The sequence below is a fragment of the Macrotis lagotis genome, chromosome X (genome assembly GCF_037893015.1).
Source record: "Macrotis lagotis isolate mMagLag1 chromosome X, bilby.v1.9.chrom.fasta, whole genome shotgun sequence".
Taxonomy (NCBI): Eukaryota; Metazoa; Chordata; class Mammalia; order Peramelemorphia; family Peramelidae; genus Macrotis; species Macrotis lagotis.
Window position 1 is genome coordinate 390,202,677 of NC_133666.1, and position 12,702 is coordinate 390,215,378.

The window sequence follows — 12,702 nt, forward strand, 5'->3', positions numbered from 1 at the left end:
ATTTCTGCCTCAGATCCAGGTGTGTGAGCAAAAGAACCAGCCCAGCTGAGGAATCACCTCAGGCCAGGGTAAAGCCCACCACTGATTGAAGACAAAAGAATTCAGTAGCTCCAATTCCCTCCCTCAAGCAAAGGGAGAAGGCCTTGCAACCAAGGTCACAGACACCCCAGAGAGGGCAACCAGCACCTCCTACTGGCCAGCCAGAGAAACTGCACTCAGTGAAGCCTTTAGAAATCCCAAGCCCAGGTGAACCAGGCCCACCCAACTCAAGGTCTTAGCATAATGAAGAAGGGTCAGCGGAAAGGTTGGTCCATATAAAAATTCATGGAATGGAAAGACCCCAAACCAGAGAGACCTGGAACATCTTAGGAGAATACAATATGGTCTCCAGCACAGAAAGACTTCCTTGAAGAAATAAGGAAGGAGTTTAAAAATCAACTGGAAAATTTGGGGGAGACAATTAATATCTTGCAACAAGAAAACAAAATCTTAGAAAGTACAATTGGACAAACACAAAAGGAGAATAAATCTCTCAGATCATCAATTGGACAATTACAAAATGAGAATACTTCTCTAAGATCTTCAAATGAGCAAATGCAAAAAGAAATTAATTCTCTCAAAACCTCAATTGGTCAAATGGAAAGCTCTTTCAAAAGTAGAATTGACCAATTGGAAAAGGTTAATGAACAAAACTGCTCCACCCAAAAAATAATGGAGTCTACAGAAACTAATGACTCCACGAGACAGCAAGAGTCAGTTAAACAAAATCAAAAAATAGAAAAAATAGAAGCAAATGTGAAATACCTCATCAACAAAACCACTGACCTCAAGAATAGATCCAGGAGGGGAAACCTGAAAATTATAGGACTTCCTGAAAACATTGAAGAGAAAAAAAGCCTGGACTTAATATTACAGGATCTAGTGATGGAAAATTGCCCTGACATCATAGAATCGGAGGGCAAAGTAGTTATTGAAAGAATACATTGATACCCACCGTAAAAAGATCCTAAAAGGAAAACACCAAGGAATGTTGTGGCCAAACTCCAGAACTATCAGATAAAAGAGAAAATCCTGCAAGCAGCCAGAAAGAAACAATTTAAATATCAAGGAGCCACAGTAAGGATCACGCAGGATCTGGATGCATCAACTTTAAGGGATCGAAGGGCATAGAACTAGATATTTCAAAGAGCATGGGAGCTTGGAATGCAGCCAAGAATCTACTTTCCTGCAAAGCTGTGCATTCTCTTCCAGGGAAAAAGATGGACATTTAACAAAATGGAAGAATTCCAAAAATTTCTGATGAAAAGACAAGAGCTATACAGAAAATTTGGATATCAAACAGGAGGTTCAAGAGACACATGAAAAGGTAAAAAAAAAGGGGGGGGGTGGTAAAAGGAAAAAAAAATGCAATCCAGCAAGTTGAAACTGGCTATATCCCAGCATGGGGTGGGTAGAGACTCTCATAAATCCTGAGAAATGTAGCTCTAACAGAGAGAATATACCCAGGCAGAAATGATGGATATCCATGACCTATCCATGAGACTGCTATCTAATGGGGTGTAACTGGCTTTAACTCCACTGGGGAGAAAGACTCTAATAACTCTCAGGAATTTTGACTATATTCAACAGAATATACTGAACTAGAAGGGATAGACACTCAGAATTTTCTATGACTTAGATAAAATGTTCTAAAAAAAATATACTACCTCCCTAAAAAGGGGGACAGGAGAGAGATGGGAGGAGGGAGGGGATTGAATGGGACAAATCTCATTACACTAAGAGGTACAAAAAACCTATGATAATAGATGGGAAGAAGGGAGTAGAGGAGAAACACCTGAATCTTCTTCTCATCAGACTTGGCTTAAAGTCAACCTACACATACTCAGTTAACTTCTAAAATATCTAACCTTTCAAGAAGTAAAAGGGGAAAGGGGGAGGGGAGGACAGAGAAAGCGAATCGGAGTGGAGGAAATAAGGGGAAATAACAAAAGGAAGGGAAGGGAACAGGGAAAGGGGAAAGAAAGGGGAGTGCGTGATATAGGAGGGTAAACACACTGAAGGGGGTGGTATTCAAAAACAAAATAATGGGGAATATGGATAAAAGGGGGGAAGGGGGAAAATGCAAACAGAGGGAAGATAGCACAGAGGGCAATAAAGAATTAGTAAATATGACCTTGAATGTGAATGGGATGAACTCTCCCTTAAAATGTAAGCAAATAGCAGAATGGATTAAAAACCAGAATCCTACAATATGCTGCTTACAAGAAACTCATTTGAAGCAGAGAGATACATATAGAGTAAAGGTAAAAGGTTGGAGCAAAATATATTTTGCTTCAGCTGAAGTAAAAAAAGCAGGGGTAGCAATCCTTATCTCAGACAAAGCAGAAGCAAAAATAGATAGCATTAAAAGAGATAAGGAAGGAAACTTTATCCTCCTAAAAGTTAGCATAGACAATAAACTCATTTCAATATTGAATATATATGCTCACAGTGGGACAGCACCCAAATTCTTAGAGGAGAAGCTTAAAGAATTACAGGAAGACATAGACAGCAAAACTCTACTAATATGAGACCTTAACCTCCCGCTATCAGATCTAGATAAATCAAATCATAAAACAAACAAGAAAGAAATTAGGGAGGCAAATAGATTGTTAGAAAAATTAGATATGGTAGACTTATGGAGGAAACTGAATGGGGATAGGAAGTAATATACCTTTTTCTCTGCAGTACATGGAACTTATACAAAAATTGACCATGTACTAGGACATAAAAACCTAATGATCAACTGTGGAAAGGCAGAAATAGTGAATACATCTTTCTCAGATCACAATGCAATAAAAGTACTATGCAATACTGGGCCAAGGAGATATAGACCCAGAGCAAATTGGAAACTGAATAACCTCATCTTAAGAAATGAATGGACCAAAAAACAAATTATAGAAAGAATTAACCATTTTATCCTAGATAATAATAATAATTAAACAACACACCAAAACCTATGGGATTCATTCAAAGCAACTCTCAGGGGATATATTATAGCTCTAAATGCTTATATGAATAAATTGGAGAAAGAGGAAATCAATGAAGTAAACATGCAACTAAAAAAATTAGAGAAAGAACAAATCATAAATCTCCAATCAAATACCAAATCAGAAATTTTAAAAATCAAAGGAGAAATTAATAAAATTGAAATCAAAAAACTATAGAATTAATAAATAAAACCAAAAGTTGGTATTATGAAAAAAACAACAAAACTGATAAACCTCTGGTCAATTTGATTAAAAAAAAGAAAGAAGAAAACCAAATTGCTAGTATTATAAATGAAAAAGGTGAACTCACCACCAATGAGGAGGAAGTTAAAGTAATAATTCGAAATTATTTTGCCCAACTTTATGCCTATAAATTTGATAATCTAAGTGAAATGGATGAATACTTTAAAAAATATAAGTTGCCCAGGTTAAATGAAGAAGATATTAAATACCTGACCAACCCTATCTCAGAAAAAGAAATTCAACAAGCCATTAGTGAACTCCCTAAAAAAAATCTCCAGGGCCTGATGGATTCACAAGTGAATTCTACCAAACATTTAAGGAACAATTGGTTGCAATCCTATATAAACTCTTTGGAAAAATAGGGAAAGATGGAACTCTGCCTAACTCTTTCTATGAAACCAATATGGTACTGCTACTTAAAGCAGGAAGAGTTAAAACAGAGAAAGAAAATAATAGACCTATTTCCCTGATGAATATAGATGCAAGAAGCCTAAATAAAATCAGCAAAACTACTACAACAAGTAATCACTAGGATAATACCTTATGATCAAGTAGGATTTATTCCAGGAATGCAGGGATGGTTAAATATTAGGAAAACTGTTAGTATACACAATTATATCAACAGCAAACCTATCAGAAATCATGTAATCATATCAATAGATGATGAAAAAGCTTTTGACAAAATACAGCATCTATTCCTCTTAAAAACACTAGAGAGTGTAGGAATAAATGGACTGTTCCTTGAAATAATTAGCAGTATCTATCTGAAACAATCAACAAGCATTATATTCAAAGGGGAGAGGCTAGAGGCATTCCCAATAAGATCAGCGGTGGAACAATCATGCCCATTATCACCACTACTATTCAATATTGTATTAGAAATATTAGGATAAGCTATTAGAGAAGAAAAAGAAATTGAAGGAATTAGAATTGGGAAAGAAGAGACAAAGCTCTCACTATTCGCAGATGACATGATGGTCCACCTAGAGAATCCCAAGAAATCATCTAAAAAACTACTGGAAACAATTAAAAATTTTAGCAAGGTTGCAGGTTATAAAATAAACCCTCATAAATCCTCAACTTTTCTATATATGTCTAGGAAGAAACAGCAGGAAGAGCTAGAAAGAGAAATCCCATTCAAAGTAACCTCAGACAGTGTAAAATATTTGGGAGTCTATTTGCCAAGACAGACTCAGAATCTTTTTGAAAACAATTATAAAACCCTTCTCACACAAATTAAATCAGATTTAAATAACTGGGCAAATGTCAAGTGCTCATGGATAGGGAGAGCTAATATAATAAAAATGACAATTCTACCAAAACTAAACTATCTGTTTAGTGCCCTACCAATTAAAATTCCAAAAAATTACTTTAATGAGTTAGAAAAAATTGTAAGTAAATTCATATGGAGAAATAAAATGTCAAGAATTGCTAGGAGATTAATGAAAAAAATGCAAATGAACGTGGCTTAGCACTACCCAATCTAAGATTATATTATAAAGCATCAGTCATCAAAACTGTTTGGTATTGGCTAAGAAATAGAGTGGTGGACTAGTGGAACAGACTAGGTGTAAAAGCATGAGAGGATTATAGTAATCTGCTGTTTGATAAACCCAAAGTGTCAGGCCATTGGGATAAAAACTCCCTCTTTGATAAAAACTGCTGGGAGAATTGGAAGTTAGTGTGGAAGAAACTGAGATTAGAGCAACACCTCAGACCCTTTACCAAGATAAAATCCAAATGGTTACAGCACTTAGACATAAAAAACAATACTATAAGCAAATTAGAAGATCAAGGACTAGTCTACCTGTCAGATCTATGTAAAGGGGAACAGTTTATGACTAGGAAAGTGTTGGAGAAAATCACTAAAAACCAATTAGATGATTTCGATTACAATAAATTAAAAAGCTTTTGCACAGATAAAATCAATGTAATCAAGATCAAAGAAAAGTAGTAAATTGGGAAACAATCTTTAAGACTAATGATTCAGACAAAGGACTCATTTCTAAAATATTTTAGAGAACTAAGTCATAGTTTTAAAAGAAAAAAACATTCCCCAATTGACAAATGGTCAAAGGATATGCTAAGGCACTTTACGGATGAGGAGATCAAAGTAATCCATAGCCACATTAAAAAATGCTCTAAATCATTAATTATTAGAGAAATGCAAATTAAAGCTTCTATGAGGTATCACCTCACACCTCTCAGATTGGCCAGTATGACCAGGAAGGATAATGATCATTGTTGGATGGGATGTGGGAAATCTGGGACACTATTACACTGTCAGTGGAGCTGTGAACTCATCCAGCCGTTCTGGAGAGCTATTTAGAATTATGCCCAAAGTGCAACAAAAATGTGCATACCATTTGACCCAGCAATACCACTACTGGGTCTATACCATGAAGAGATTAGGGAAAAGGGTAAAAACATTACTTGTACAAAAATATTTATAGCAGCCCTGTTTGTGGTGGCATAGAATTGGAAATCCAGTAAATGTCCTTCAATTGGGGAATGGCTTAGCAAACTGTGGTTTATGTATATCATGGAACACTACTGTTCTATTAGAAACCAGGAGGGACGGGATTTCAGGGAAACCTGGAGGGATTTGCATGAACTGATGCTGAGTGAGATGAGCAGAACCAGAAAACCCTGTATACCCTAACAGCATCATGGGAGTGATGTTCAACCTTGAAGGACTTGCTCATTCCATCAGTTCAACAATTGGGAACAATTTTGTGCTGTCTGCAAAGGAGAGTACCATCTGTATCCAGATAAGGTGCTATGGAGTTTCAACAAAGTACAGTGACTATTCCCTTTAATTTGGGAAAAAAAAAAAAACAGGTATCTTATAGTCCCTTCTTTCCAAGTCAAATGATAGAAATTATTTTACAAAGCTAGAATAAATACCCTCAAAATTCATCTGGAGGAACAAAAAATTCAAGAATAACTCTTTAGAACTATGTATCTATTAGGACAGTAGAAAGGAGTGTGCTTAGAGAGTGGTGTATGTCTAAGTTGATGAAGATGTGATTATATTAAACAAACAAGATATAAAAAAAGACATTAATCAAAGAAAAGTGAGGCAGAAGAGGGAAAATCACAACACATGTAGAGACTCAAAGGACTATTATAATAGACGAAAATAGGGAAGTAAGTGAGCATTGAATCTTACTCTCAAAAAATTTGAATCAAAAAGGAAATAAATGAATAGGAGAGAAAATGAAATAGGAGTGAAAAGGTAAAAGAGCCATGAATGATATACTTTTGGAGGGAGGGCATAAATTCAGAGAGGAAAAGGGAATGAAAAAGGTTGAATCAGAATGAACGGAAGGCACAATGAGGGAACTTATGGTCAAAAGCAAAATATTGGTAAAATAGGCTAGTGCAAAAGCACAGAAAAATATAAATGTAAGCAAAAAAGAGAATGAAGGGAAATACAAAACTACTGATCATAACTGTACATGTTAAAAAAATAAACTCTCCCATAAAAAGAGAGAGAACAAAGTGGATTAGAAACTGGAATCATGGCATTCTAACCAAGATGGCAGAAAGCAACCTGGCACTCTTTTAAACTCTTCTGACTTTCCCTCAGAACCAACAGGAATCAAACTTCTTAACAGAATTTAGAGCGACCAAAGCTATAAAGACCAGATTGGAACAACTTCCAGCAAGTTCTGTCAAGGGGGTTATGTGGGAGTGCCCCGGACAGGGAGGAGAGACCTAGGGCATGGCAGCAGGGTGAAGTAGGGGACTGTATCAGATTGTAACAGTCCCATATATGATTGCCTTCTGAAAAAATAGGGGGGAGGAAAGGGAGAAAAATGTAAAAGTTTTTTATATTTTTATTTTTCTTTAATTTATTTTCATATTACTAAAATATTCTCAAGTAAATATAATGCCTCCCCCCCCCAGAAAAATATAAAACCTCAAGAGAAATAAACTAAAAGAAAGAGAAAAAATGTTTCATTCTGTTTTCTGATACCATCAGTTCTGTCTCAGGTGGATCACATTCTTTAATAGTCCATCATAGAAGTTAATTCTTTTTTTTTTTCACAGTTGTTCTTCATTGTAATTCCCTCACTCCATTCCTCCCCACTCCCCTCCATTACATTTGCTCTCTCCTTTCACTCTGTCCCTCTTCTTTTAACTGTTTGAATTGTTTTATCCATTTGACCTAAATTGGTTGTTAACATATTGTTTTCTTCAGCATTTTATGGATCTCCTTTATTATTTTGCAGTCTTGGTTTTCATGTTTTTCCTGCTTCTCTTTATTTCTCTTCCCAATTTTTCCTCTACCTCCCTTACTTGATTTTGAAAATCACTTTTGAACTGTCATAGCCTGAGTCCAATGTCTATATTTCTTGGAGACTTTGGATGCAGAAGCTTGGACTTTTTCATCTCCTGAGTGTGTATTTTGATCCTCCATGGAACCAAAGTAATTGTCTATGGTCAGGTTCCTTTTTTTTTTCTGGTTACTCATTCCCCCAGCTTGTGCCTGATTTGGTGGTGCTTTCTGAGCCTTTGAATATTATTGGAGCACCCTCCCCCCACAAGGACATCAGTGTATGAGACTCTGACTGCTCTCCTGGTCTGTGAATGACCGCAAGTTCTCCCCTCTGACCTGGAGACTGTGTGTGTGGGGCAGTCCCTGATCTATGGGGGGCCTAGACTACAATCAGGATCTGAATGTGGTCAAAGACCCAGAATCCTATCTCAGGGACAGAGGACAGACCTAGGCAATCTCCTTCTACTCCATTACTTTCCTTCCATGAGCTGAGCATTCAGGATGCAACTGCTGGGAGGCTCCAGCTGGTTGGTTGCACCAGGCCTGCTTCAATTTCCTGAAATCTGGGCTGCACTAAATGTTATGGCTAAGCTGAAGGACAGGCTGGTCTGGGCTTCGAGCTCACTCTGTCAGGAACAGATCCCTGCTGATCTTCTAGGTTGTGCTTGGTGCTCCCTGGGGTGAAGATCAGGAAACTGCTTCTGCTGCCAGGAGCTGGGGCTCTCAGGCACCCTGGGGCTGTTTCTGGGAGGCTGAAGCTCCTCTCCAGTGAACTGAAGATCCCTCCAACTCTGTGGAACAGAGCCTTCCCACTATTTTCCAGTTTACCTTGGGCTGGAGAATTGTCTCACTGGATCTTTCAGTGGGTTCTGTCTCTCAAAAATTTGGTTAGAGTCGTAATTTTAAAGTTTTTGAAATATTTTGGTGAGTGTGCCTAAGAAAGGCTGCACTTCTGCTGACATCTTGGCTCCACCCCCAAAATGTAAAATTCTAAACCTTGCAAAAAATAATTGGCAAAAATATCATTGCATATAAAATATTTCAATAAAAATTAATAAAAAAGCAGAATCTTACAATATGTAATTTAGAAGAAACACATTTTAAACAGATATATGCACAGGTTAAATGTCAAAGCCTAAAGCAAAATATACTATGATTCAACTGAATTAAAAAAATAAAGCAGGACAAGCAATTCTGATATTAGATAAAGCAAAAAGAAAAAATAGATCTATTTAAAAGGTTTAAGGAAGGGATAAACCTAAAGGGTACTGTAAGCAATGAAATAACCTCAATATTAAACTTGTTTGTACTAAATGGTATAGCATCCAGCTTTTTAGAGAAGATATATGAGTTTCAGAAAGATCTAAAGAGCAAAACCATATTATTGGAAGACTTCAACTTCCCTCTCTCAGAATTAGATATATCTAACCACAAAGTAAACATGAAGAAAATTAAGAAGTAGAATAGAAGTTAGATGTTATCAACCACTGGAGAAAACTGGATGACTATTAAAAAGACAATAATATTCTTTTCAAAGGTTCGAGATCACAAAAATTGGCTACATATTAGGATATAAAAACCTAATAATCAAATGTATAAAGGCAGAAATACTGTATTATTTTTCTCATATTATGATGTAACAAAAGTTACATGTAACAAAGAAAAATGGAAATATACAATAAAAATAATTGAAAATAAATAATCTACTCCTAAAGAATGTGTGTCAAACAAGAAGTACAATATATCTCTATAGAGAGAAATCATGTTTCTAAGTGCATATTTGAAAGAAAAATAGAGAAAGAAGAAATCAATGAATAGGGTATGAAGCCAAAAAAGCTAGAAAAAGAACAAATTAAAAATTGACAATTAAAAAAACAGTTAAAATATGGAAAATTAGAGACCTTAATAAAAGTAAAAATAAAAAATCTATTGAGCTAATGAATAAAAGCAAGAGTTGGTGTTATGAAAAACCAATAAAAAAGATAAACCTTTCTTTAATTTAATTAAGGAAAGACAAAATTGCCAGTATCAAAAATGAAAAGATATATTTCATTACTAATGAAGAGGAAATTGAAGCAATAATTCAGAGCTATTTTCTTCAATGATGTGCTAATAAATATGGTGATCTGTCCGGGGTCTTCTTCCCCGGACTCCCGAGTGAGCTCCTCAGTGGGCACTGCTTCAGGCGTCCCTGGTATTTCCCTCCCCCGGGGATCAGCGAGGAGGGACTCAGGCAGACACTTCTTCAGGAGGCATATGTTTTATTAGGTGCAGAGGGATCCCGAATAGCTCAGGGCGCTGGATAATATAGGGAGTTATTTCCGGGCTGCCACACCAATCCGCCCCGAGGGCAGAACCTACCACCCGATTGGAGCAATGGACACAGGCCAACCAGGCGAAGCCACGGCTCCCCTTAAGGAGCCGTGTCTTCTCTGGGTTGGTCTGACCTCACTCCCGGGGAGGTCCTATCCACCCAGGCGGTCAGGGCCGACCCCCGACAGTGATCTAAGCAAAGAGATGGAAATGTACAAAAATGTAAATTTCCTGGACTAGCAATACAGGAAATAAAGTACATAAATATTACTAGTCCTCATGATCGAAAAGGACCACATAAACCAATCAAATGATTGGAGGCATGAGTTACACTATTGTAGTTATTATAATGAGGTGTTTGCTGTGCGGGTTAGCTTTTTCATTTGCCTTAACCAGAATCATTCCATCACAGGGCCTGATTTATATGCATTAGTAGTATTTGAGATGGTCTGGCTGCTGCAGGCCTCTCTTGACCTTAAATTGTTTTTGATTCCTCACATATCCAGCACTTCATCAATACTGAATAAGTATTTGCATAATAGTGACAAAATGTGACTACCAGATACATCCCAATCTGTATCTCAATAGGTTAATAGTTGGTTTGACCTTTCCTCACAGACCTTTCTTTTTTCCTTTTCTCTTCATTTCAGCAATGAACCATGGTGCTCCACCAATGACAAGCAAACACTAGCAAGTGGTATTTAGAGACATAATGGGAATTAACCACATTTCAGTAAGAAATTGGACAAGTAACTAAATCTCCAGGGCCAGATGGATTCACAAGTAATTTCTACCAAAACTTTAAAGAAAATTCATTTCAACACTGTATAAACTATTTGGGAAAATAGGTGGAGGTATTTTACCAAGTTCTTTTTATCACACATAAGGTTCTAGTATTTCAACCAGATAAAACCAAAACAGAAATAGAAAATTATAGATCAATCTCCCTAATAAATAAAAAGAGAGGGAGGACAAGAGGAAGGAAAGAAGAAAGAAAGGGAGAAAAGGATAAGAAAAGTGGGAAGAAGATGGAAAAGAAGGGAGGAAGAAGGAAAGGGAGAAGGAAAGGAAAGAAGAAGCAGTATTGTCTGAAACTGGTCATGTAATTCCCCAGTAGGGTGACGACTTCTAGCAGATAATTGTCCTTCAGTCCTTAAGAGGGGCAATAACATCAGGAGAGTGATTTCTTGATTTGCAAGTGAATTGGAGATAGGGTTATGTAAAGACTGAAAAGAAAATTAACACCTGGTAATAGAAGCACAAAAAATTCAGTACAAAATAAAATGTTTAATAAACAGAATTGGCCAAATGGAGCAAGAGGTATAAGCTCACTGAGAAAAATCCTTGAAAATGAAAATTGATCAAGCAGAAGAGAATGACTTCATGAAACAATGACAATAAAAGTCAAAAGAATGAAAAAAAGAGGAAAATGTGAAATATCACATGTGAAGAATAATTAAGATCAAACATAGAGGGAAGAAAATTTAGTCATCACATTTAAGAAATTATCAAGAAAAACTGAGAATCCACCAATCACCACTTGAAAGAGATCCCAAAATCAAAACAACATGGAATATTAAAGCAAAGTCCCAGTACTCCCAGGTCAGTGAGAAATAGTTCAGTCTAAAAATAAACTTTAAATACTGTGGAGCCAAAATTAGAATCAGATAAGATTTAGTGTCTATTCTTTTAAAGTTAAACACACAAGAGTATAATGAAGTACACAAGTGAGTTCAAATGTGATATAAAACTTCTAAGAACTTAATCATTATTAGGGCACTTAGAAGAAGTCTGCATAGACAGAGGACATAGTTATGTCTTTTATGCTGAGAGGATTTGAATAAAAAATGTAAGGGGGAGAAAGGATACCAAAGAGAAGGAAGAAAAGAAAGGGAGAATGGGAGAAATATTTTCAAATAAAGGAGGCATACAATAAAGAGATTTTATAGTGTAAAGGAAAATTGTGCTTGAGCCTTACTCTCATCAAAATTTGTTCGAAGAGGGACAAATATACAAATATATTCAACTGTATATAGAAAACTATCTTACCCAATAATGAGATAGAAAGAAGAGGGTAAGAGTTGTAGGGAAACATTGCTATGTGGAGGGCAGATTTAGGGAGGTAATGATCAGAAACATGACATATTTTGAGGAGGGAAAGGTAGCAAAAGGAATAAAAAAGATAATGGAATAGAGAAAAATGAATAACAAATGGTCATATCAATAAATATGAAAGCTATATTAACCCATAGAATGCAAACAGATAACAGAATGAAATGGAAACCAGATTAAATAATAAGTTGGAAATAAGTGACATACTTGAAACAAACACAGTGAGTTGGAATGGAGCGCTAGAGCAGTGAGTTTTATGCTCCAAATGAGGTAAAGAAGGCAGGAGTAGCAATTATGATCTCAGAGAAAGCAAAAGCAAAATTAAACAGAAAGAGAGAATCAGAGAAACGACATTTTGTAAACATACTATAAACAATGAAGTAAAAACAAAATAGCATCAATTTGCTTTGATAAAGGCATCATCTATCAAATAGGAAACTGAGTTTACTTCTTGATGGATTCTTACCAATTTATCAATATTTGTCTTATCAAGTTATAAATATTTATCAATTCTTCAGTTCATAAATGATCAAAATATATGAAAAGGAACTTTTCATAAGAAAAATAAAAATTATCTATAGTCATGAAAAATGTTTTAAATCACTATTAATTGAAGACAAATTAAAAGAACTGAGACAACATTCACAACTATCAAAATTGAGAACATAGGAGGGAATAAAAAAAAAATAGAAACATTTATAAAATGGTAGATAGTGAGCT